Here is a 9,572-nt window from a genome sequence, read left to right on the forward strand (position 1 = left end):
ATCAAAAAAGTAGACAGACAACAGCCTTGTTATTCTCTTTTTGTTCCTGGTACAGTACAACAGTGGTCTTAAAGGTCCAATTATCCACCTTAAATACGTAGGCCTGCAGAATAAAGTACAAAAGGATACCCTTGAAGATAGTTTCAATAAGGATGTGCTCAAGTTATGTACAATAACACAGACTGTATTGCTTAAAAGCATTTTTTTCTTTTACACTCACATTAGTTTATCATGGCTAAAACCGCCAACATACTCATATCTACCATAAGATTATTCCAAATAGAAAATGGTCAGGAATAGTAGTTAAATTAAATTATTATTTAAACAACAGTGAACAAGGCTTTGTAGAAGCTGAATAATAATATTAATAATAATAATAATAATAATAATAATAATAATAAAAATAAAATAATAATAATAATAATAATAAAATCTACAGATTTTGAGATGTTGACACACAGTAAATGTTTAATATTCTTAATTTGGTCTAAATCATTATAGGTCCACATTGAATGATTTCTGATATTTTACTGTAAACACAACAGATTGTGAATCACAAAAAAATTACTTTTGCATGGTTTCTACAGACAGGGACACAAATTGCTCAGTTGTTTTAAAATCAACTCTGAAGAAGCAGTCTGCTGTAAAATCCATACTTATTGCATATACAGTATACTTAAAACATACATAATACAGTTTATTTATAAATTTAATTTTACAGTTTAATGCCCCAGAAAATTTTTGTATAATTCAGGAAAGCACAGCTGTACCTGCAGCTTTACATTCTACAGGGCATACAGAAATTTGCTTCATTAAGACGTTACTTATAAGGATTTCTTCTATATTAGTTAATATGTAAGAAGTAGTACAGGCTGGGCCTGAATAATTTTTTCTTGTGCTTTTGATTTTATAGTAGCTGTCCACGGTATGAAGAAAATTACAATCATAAAGAAATTATATTTGAAGTGCAAAAGGTTTTTGCTAAGTTTAGTCAAGGACTGAGCGTTTTAATGCCTTTTGTTACAGAAGAGGATGGTACACAGTTGGGGGCAAATTGTTGCCCTCTTGTGGACCCAAAATACATTACAATTATGCATTGTGTGTTGTTCTAACTCTTCCCCTACCCCCTTCGACCTTACACAACTCACACACTCATAGCACACAAACCACCAGTTGTACACCACTCTCAACATAGACACATGCAGACACAAACACAGACACAGACACACACACACACACACACACACACACACATACAGACATGCACACCCTAACCATGACTAAAACCCCCATTTACGTTGACTCACTAACTAAATTACACACAGCTAGAACACACAAATCACCTGCTTGCTGTGGGCGTCTGTCACCCCTTGACCACCCACCACACTTCCTGTTTCCCCTTCCCCTTTGGCAGTGTGCGGTATCCATGACAACAAGTATCAGGGACCCATAAGTACGGAAAAATATTTTGTCTGAGGCTGTCAGGATATCCCATGTAAGCAAACAGGGATTTGAGCTGTGACCTAAAAAAGAAATAAATAAAAAAAGGAGATAAATAGCAAACATTTATTAATGTAAGTTTAATGTTGCTGCAGGTACGAAAACGAAGACAACAGAAGATGTGGCATGTTAAGCATTCATATTTAGAGAGGAAATTACAACTGCTGTCAATTTGAAGCCGTGCAGCGCAGACCAAGTGAAGCGACAATTAAGGCAGAATAGTCATGTTCCTAAGCAACAGAGGCCTGTCACATTGACGGCTAATCATCCAAGCAATCCCTTGTTGGACTTTTTAGTCAAACCAAATGCCTCTGTAGAGAGGCTTGTTTATTTCTCTGCATGTCTTTTATATCTAGGATTCTCTGCATCTAAGGTGACGCTTGTTGCGTTTTCCCCCCTGTGTGTTTTGTGTGCAAAATTTAGGTTTTGTGATGATTCATAATACAGAGTTCATTTTGACAAAAGATCAGAAATTAGAGAAAAATTTTGATAACAGAACTCTTTGTCATATCTGTGTCAGATGACAAATGCGATCATCAGCTGTCACGACTATTTCTATCCAGTGACATAACAGTGTCATGCTACCAATTCCAGTAAATTGGTATGACGTAGCTGTCATAAAGCTATTTTTGACAAATGTACTGTAATTACTTGTGTCAGTGCATTTACAGTGCAACACGTTATGTCACATGTTGAAAGCCCACAGGGGTCCTGTAGTCGGCATGAAGGACCTGTCATGAAACATGTAATAGCACATTAGATGCAACATAGTCTGTCATGCCATCAGGCATCACATTATCACAGCATATACACAATTAGTGATGGTACATAATCACAAGTGTGAAATGATATCACCCAAATGACGATGAGTCCCTGTTGGGTCTGGTTCCTCTGAAGGTTTCTTCCTATTGTCATCTTAGGGAGATTTTTCTTTCTATTTTCCATTTTTCTTTACCATTGCCCTCGGGTTGCTCATTAGGAACAATCTGATAGTTGTCTATACCTTTTTTCCGTAAATGTTTGTAAAATGTTTTAATTAATTTTGAATTCTATTAAAGCTGCTTTGCAACAATGACCATTATTAAAAGTGCTATGAAAATTAAACGGAATAGAATTTAGTAGAATTTGTACAGTATGATGTGTTTTTGATATGATCAGTGTTTAAAAAAAAAAACACTCAACACCTAACCTCCCATAATCAATCCTGCCCCTTCCAACCACATATCCACCTTTTTTAATTTTTAATGTAAATATGCTGAATTAATTAAAAATATTAGCAATTATTATAAATCCTAAATAAAATTGGCTAAACTATATTATGCAATCATCAGTAACTAGAGCATAGGCTATATCAAAATTTGAAACTGATTCCTAAGAGTATGCAGGTAAGCAAACTGCCCAGTAATGCCAGGCTACGTGCACGACCAATTAGCAGTCTATACTCCTGGATTTAATAACGCCATTGTATGTCTTTTGAACATTTTATACTGTATCCCAAAAGCTTGGTGCATGCTAGCCAATGTGGAGACGAGTCCTTCCAGTCTCTCTTAGTTTAGAACAAAGGTGCTATTGAATGCATCAGGGCAGTTAAGAGCTACCAAATGGAGCTCAAGTGGGTTCTGGCCTTCTTGACTGAAAAGCCAATGAGCATTCAAATCTCTCCATTCATTCTCTCCCTCGGTCTATCTTTCTTTGCCCCCATTACTTTTAAAAAATGTACCATCGCTGGCAGCTGCTAAAAGCTTGGGCGTGGAGTAGGAGAAATATTAGGCAAGGAAAAAAGGCTACGCTGTTGTTTTTAGGACTGTTGTCTCCTGGTTGAGACAGGTATGGGCAGATTTCTAAAGGGCAGAGCATTAATGACCAAACGGCTGCTGCTCAAAGACCAACAACCAGAAAACATTCTCTGAATCCACTTAGCACAACTCCTAGTCTTCTCACACATATTTGTAAAACTACAGCTCCCCGTCCATGTTCCAAGCCTGCTATTACAGTAAATTACAACTAAGTCTAGATTCTTCGAACAGGGATAATTGGAAGGCCATTATCCAGCACTCATGGCCAAACACAGAGCTTTCTTTCTTGCTTTTAATGCGTTAGTTCTGTGCTCTTTACCTTTATATTTTTGGATTTAGAGAAAAAAAAGCTTGCTATAATAAATAAATAAATAAATAAATAAATAACATACAACGTGCAAAAAGGTTGCAGGAACAGCTCCAACCAACCCACAGCCACCTCTCCATCATTGCTTGTTAGTCGCATTTAGGCTTTTCCAGAACATGCAGCATGTCTCATGAGAGAAACACCAGTCAGTCGGATCCCCCCCACAACAAACTCAGTTGAACCAGAGGATAAGGATGCGGCATTAATCACAACATGTCATAACCGGAAGAAACAGAACACATAATTGCTTAAAGAATTATTGGCAATTTTTTACATTTTGGTCAGGAAAATGCATGTGCCTTCCATATGATGACCTCCTTTAAATAAGCAGATGCAATTAAACAGAAAAAGCTTATAATGGTTGCAAAATCCATATTCAACACTGCAGGGTGTACTTAGCTGTATAAATATGTTTGATTATAATAGCGCAAATGGATTCCTGAACAGCTCTCATTATATCTCCAAGGATTATTGAAGTCTGAGGTCGAAACATGTGACGATGCCCTTACCAGAGTCGGAGCATTAGTATTATTTACAGCAATCATTTGGAACCTTGACTTCTACAGTAAGCAAGCAAGAAGGACAAGCACGATGCTAGAGATACAGCCATGAACCTGTAATGAAATGTCACACTGCTTGTTCCTAAAATGAAAAGGAAACAAGATGTGCAAGTCTGATGTGTACTGATTTTTTGATGGGAAAACAATCCAGCATGTTTGTATGAAAATTGGATTTAAAAAAAACCCCACATTGGTCATATTGATTTTACCGTTCCACTTAATACATCACAAATGAAATAAAAGGCTGAAAGAGTTATAATTTCAGCGCACTTAGACTTTCCCCCCTCAAGATTTGTGCAGGAACAAATTTTCGGCACAAAAGAGGACTTTGAGTTGTAATTATATTAATAGCTTTTCAAAAGGTTCAGCTATTTTCAGAATTGTCTTTCTCAACATTCTTAAATTTGGGTACCTAAACCAAACTTAAGGCATTATACTTTTTATAGGTTTAGGGGTGAAAATGATTTATTTGCAAACAATTAAAACAACAACAACACCAAGTTCAAATACACTCCCTGTTCGGTAATTGCAGAGTGAATCATAGATGAGAAATCGAAAAAAGCAGATCAGATAAAGATTAAGTTTTGTCTTAAAATGACTCCGGCATGCTTAAATGCAATTATACTACTCTTTATATCAGCGGTGAAAAAATTAATTAATCCAAATAAAAATATTTAGTTTAGCCTTTCTAATTAATATCTATTGATGCAGGTGTTTGTTTACATTAAGCAAGTAGCTCATTAGTAGCTTTTTCTTAAAAAGTAGATTATTAAATCCGGCACATATCTGTTTATAACATTGGTTATTACTCTGCATTTTAATTTCAGTTATGGTGCAGGTTAAACTTTAGGCAGATATTCAAGTACTGCAAAAGTTTCGTTAAATTCTGTCTAGCCATCGATTTAAAACAACTATAGTTGGACGTGTGTGCAGTATACAGTGGAACCTTGGATTTTTAGCATATTTCGTTCTGGAAGCGGGCTCGTATTCCAAAACACCAAATTTTATTTTTCCATAAGAAATAATGGAAATTCAAATTATTCATTCCACAGCCAAAAAAAATAAATACATAAAATATTTTGTTAACACAAATTAACCTGCACTTTAACTTTTTTTAAAAAGTAGAAATAAATCCCGACAGATTAGTGTTTCCGTTTATGCGCGCATGCGCTGTGTGTGTGTGTGTGTGTGTGTGTGCGTGTGTGTGAAGCCTCTCCCGTTCAGAGAGAGAGTGTGTGAACCGGTACAAATTACGTGCGCGCGCACTACAAGGCTGAATAGGAAAATGGATTTTTAACCTTCTAGTGAGACTTTCTTACACAGTAAACCTTTCTCCTTTCTTATTTAAATTTCACATAAACACACATTAACGGAAGGACTGTTTTGTCGAACAAATTAGCAAGAAACAGCCTTAATTACACTTGTGTAAGCGCATACTAACAGGATCACTGCTGTAAAGTAAAACTAACAAACAAATTAACCTGCACTTTACCTTTAAAAAGAATTGCAACAGAGTAGTGTTTCTGTGAAGAGCAGAGAGTGTGTGTGTGTTTGTATGTGTGTGTGAAGCACCCCGTCTCTCCTTCACACACACACAAACATACATACACACACACACACACACTCTCTGCTATTCACTGAAACACTACTTGGTGTATTTGAACCAAGACTTGCTCGTTTTTCAAGTTCAAATTTATAAAAAATTTTTGCTTGTCTTGTGGAACACTTGTAAACCACGTTACTCGCAATCTGAGGTTTCACTGTACTGTCAAAACTGCTCATAACTTCTCTTCTACTCAAAATTTTAATTTTATTTATGAGTCAGGTTTCTCACAGTTTAGTGTGATACTGTGACAAAATTTGGCTGGATAGACATACAGACAGAAATTGAAAGACTGGTTTCAGGTCCTTCTATGTATGAAATGTAAAGATATCATTGAAAGAGTGAGTTCTGACCAACATACAGACAAAACCTTTTAAAAAATGTATATAGATTATTATACGGACTCCTACATTACAGTATACAATGTGTTCATGTAAAAAAAAATTTAGTTTAATTTCAGTTTTTGGTGGTATGTTTAAGATTTTTTTATCAACCAGACAACAAAACCCCAGCAGGCGTTCTCAGGTTCCACTTGTGTTCTGCCTCCGCATGGAAAAGGCTAACTGAGGACATCTGAGATGCCCGACCATCTGGGTGAAACACTCGATGCTTCAGGATGCTGATCGAAGAGCGGCTCTGTTGTTTCTGCCCGAATAGATGAGGTTATAAAGAGGCTGACCTTAGAACAGTGACTGGGAATCTGCCCTATCAGCCTGAAATTTAGTTTGGGGAAGGTTTTCCTCCTGGGTAATTTTCTTTAATGAATTTAATTTATTTTTTGCTAGAATGCATGGAACAAACAGCACGGTGTTAGTTTCATGCAGGTTTTCTGCCTCCATTCGGAATCTATATTTTCTATTATTGTTGTCATGGTTACTATGAATGAATTAATTACATATTTGGTAATCGTTGTTTCTGTATATTTTGTAATCTAAAAAAAAAAATCATAATATGCTCAACACTAAGTTTCCTTTACTCCCAAATAAGATTCTGCATATTTTTGTAAACATTTCTTAATTATACTTGCACACTATGCTACTTATTAAAGAGCATTAGTATATTATTTTAACGCAAAATTGCGTTTAAATTCAAACATCTTATTCCAGATATCAAAACACATAATATATTTTCATATATCGACTATTGTGATTTTCACACTTCACTGATATGAAAGCGTGAAACAACATAAGGTCATCTAGCAATCTTCTGAGAAGCGTGGACTTTTTAAGTTTATGAGGAGAAAAAAGGTCATTACATGTTGGTTGAAAGAGAGACTAGTGTGTGTGTGTGTGTATGTGTGTGTGAAAGCTGTAATTATGAGGATGAGGACATAGCAGCTGTGCTGATACACTTCTGCTTTCAATGAATCACAATGAAGAATACAGTGACATTAAGTGTCGAATGCCAAATGAGGCGCAGGAACACAACTGCCTTCTGCTTAATAACAATACTGATATTTCACCGGCAAGGGATGGAAGTAATTGTAGATGCAGGATTTATAGTGGGCTATAAATGTGGGCAAATTATGTATTCTAGTATACAGTACTACTCTTTTGCATACCAGTTTAGGTAAACAACTCAAAATCATGGGCATAAATACACGAACCCTCCACAATCTGTCTACTGGCAATTGCAGAATTTCATTTAATTATAAATTAATTAATTTAAAACTTTAAAGTTATGAGATAAAGTCATGTGTACACTTTTAGGTCTAAGCACAGATTTGTACTTCTGATAAGAACACACCTACTATACAGTGGTGGCTAAAGGTTTCAGGACAAATTTAAATGTTTAAATGATATTCCCAATCAAGATAAACATTTCTTATTTTATATATCTATATATATCTATATATCTATATATATATATATATATATATATATATATATATATATATATATAGCTGTCCAACAAACAAGTATTTTATTTTTTAAATGCTAAATCTGGCTGGGCATAGATTCCAAAAGTACTGTTTGCTTGATCACTTCCTCAAGATCAACTACAGACATTTGTGTCACAGAAATTCAGAATTTACTTGAGAATTCCCTAGTTGAGGGCATGTTTGTGCAGAGGTGGACACCCCGACATCAGAAAGTAAAAGTCCTGCCACGTATTTGTTTCATCCATTAACTAAACCAACTGATTCTAATTAGCACAGCTCGTCAGCCAGATAGGCAAGAACTAATTAGTGACTTCATCCGTTTTGTGCACAGGGAGAACTATAGTACATGGCATATGTTGTCTTAATACTTTTGGCCATCACTGTAAATATTATCGATATCCTAACAAAATTGTCCTACTGTCTAACAGCAAAAGTCTCAAGAATATATAGATGAATTATTGTTTTATTGTTATACAAGAGTTAACGTAAAACAGCTAACTAACCAATTATTAACCAAACTGATTCTTTTGGTATATTGTCAGATAACAGTAATATAGCATTTAATACAGCTCGTGAACATTAATATTTGAAGAGCCCACACATTTTTTTAAATTGTAAATAAATGTAAAGTTTAGTAAAATCCATAAGAAGCAATTAAAGGAAATAATAAGAGACAAAATATTGTTTCTTACTAAGGCATTGTGATCTAAAATCTTAATCAGGGATTTATCATCATTATTATTATTTATTTATTAAGATGTACATACTTTACACATCATGATGGGCAATTTGGCATAACCTAAGCAGACACGGTTAAGGGACTTGCTCAAGGGCCCAACAGTGGCAACATGGTGGAGCTGGGGATCGAACCAACATCCTTCCGATCAGTACCTCAGTGCTAATCCGTCTCAGAGTTTGGCTACCATAAAAACAACCAAAGAACCCACAGGAAATCCACTCAGACATTGGAAGGACATGTGACCCTTGACAGAGACAGTAGCCAGAGCACCAAAATCAAACCAGGGTTTTTGAATTCAATGTAAGAAAACAACATATTAAAAGCTTTTAGTTTTTACCTTTTTATACAAGCAGTTAATTGAAAGATAGCAGCCGCTATTGGAGTTATAAGTCATAGTAGTAGTTATAGCAGATAAAGTTAAAGCTTTGCCAAGACCCATGGAAGGAAAGAAAATGTGTGAGGATGCACAGACCAATTATTATGCCTAAAGTCATTGCTATGGATCATATATAATGGCATATGTACTTGCAGCTTAAACACTTAGACAAGTATATAAACACATTTACATTAACTTAATCATTGTGATTGTGTGCAATGAACTACACCAAGAGATATTGTTTATACTGTATTAATAGTAACTTACCCAAACTCAAAATGTAACAAAAAAGAAATACTTGAAATATTTAACTTTTTGCAGTTAATCTATACGTTTGACGTTAAATTTGAAATCATTCAAGTCCTTTGTTGAAAATTAAGACTATATAGACAGATATAGCAGCAAGTATTTAGATTTTATAATCTGAGAACAGTGCTAAGTGTGTCCTAGTCAAACTATCACTATAGGATTCAACAGGTTAGAACAGATCAGTCTGTAACAACAGTGACTGTGGGTAAAGTGGTTATTTAGGTCATTGTCCATTTGTTTTTACCTTCCTAAGATCTCTATTAATTTGAAGATGTCAGTATGTGCTTAAGGTCTTCCTTCATTGATAACAAGACTAGCACTTTTGTTTTCTAATTACCACTTTAATTGGGGTCTAAATAGAAGCCATAAACCTTACTGTGCCACAACATTTTGGAAATGGCCTCCCACACAGCCTAATGCTCCCTTAACCCTCTAGCTTT

This window comes from Clarias gariepinus, chromosome 15 (genome assembly GCF_024256425.1).
Source record: "Clarias gariepinus isolate MV-2021 ecotype Netherlands chromosome 15, CGAR_prim_01v2, whole genome shotgun sequence".
Lineage (NCBI taxonomy): Eukaryota > Metazoa > Chordata > Actinopteri > Siluriformes > Clariidae > Clarias > Clarias gariepinus.